The sequence below is a fragment of the Terrapene carolina genome, unplaced genomic scaffold (genome assembly GCF_002925995.2).
Source record: "Terrapene carolina triunguis isolate 2854851 unplaced genomic scaffold, T_m_triunguis-2.0 Scaffold166, whole genome shotgun sequence".
Classification (NCBI taxonomy): Eukaryota; Metazoa; Chordata; order Testudines; family Emydidae; genus Terrapene; species Terrapene triunguis.
Genome location: NW_020664517.1, coordinates 1,842,533 through 1,843,307, shown reverse-complemented (window position 1 = coordinate 1,843,307; position 775 = coordinate 1,842,533). Strand labels below are relative to the sequence as shown.

At 50.5% G+C, this 775-nt stretch overlaps 1 protein-coding gene across 1 annotated transcript in view; it reads left to right on the top strand.

Annotated features, from left to right (window-relative positions):
- The window catches only part of LOC113406937 (protein MTSS 2), an 84,728-nt gene that overhangs the window by 70,505 nt on the left and 13,448 nt on the right, over positions 1–775 (top strand). The gene's annotated exons all lie outside the window — the stretch shown is intronic.

Sequence of the window (775 nt, the reverse complement as noted above, 5' to 3'; positions counted from 1 at the left end):
ATGGTCTCAAGTTGCAGTGGGGGAGGTCTAGGTTGGATATTAGGAAAAACTTTTTCACTAGGAGGGTGGTGAAGCACTGGAATGGGTTCCCTAGGGAGGTGGTGGAATCTCCTTCCTTAGAGGTTTTTAAGGTCAGGCTTGACAAAGCCCTGGCTGGGATGATTTAGTTGGGGATTGGTCCTGCTTTGAGCAGGGGGTGGGACTAGATGACCTCCTGAGGTCCCTTCCAACCCTGATATTCTATGATTCTATGGTGTGGGGGTGTGGGGGTGGGTGTGCACGTACACTGGGAAGGAGAGTGTATGTGTTTGTGTGTGTGTGTGTGTGTGTGCACGTACACTGGGAAGGACTGTGTTTGTGTATATATGTACATACAGGGAAGGAGGATGTGTGTGTATGTATGTACAGGGAAGGATGTTTTGTGTGTGTGTGTGTGCACACATGGAAGGAGAGTGTGAGTGTACATACAGGGAAGGAGGATTTGTGTGTGTGTGTGTGCGTGTACAGAGGGAAGGAGGGTGTGTGTGTGTGTGTGTACATACGTACAGGGAAGGAGGGGCGTGGGTGTGTGTGTACGTACGTACGTACAGGGAAGGAGGGTGTGTGTGTGTGTGTGTGTGTGTGTGTGGGTGTGTACGTACGTACAGGGAAGGAGGATTTGTGTGTGTGTGTGTGTGTGTGTACATACATACGTACGTACAGGGAAGGAGGGTGCGTGTGTGTGTGTATGTACAGGGAAGGAGGATTTGTGTGTGTGAGCGTACAGAGGGAAGGA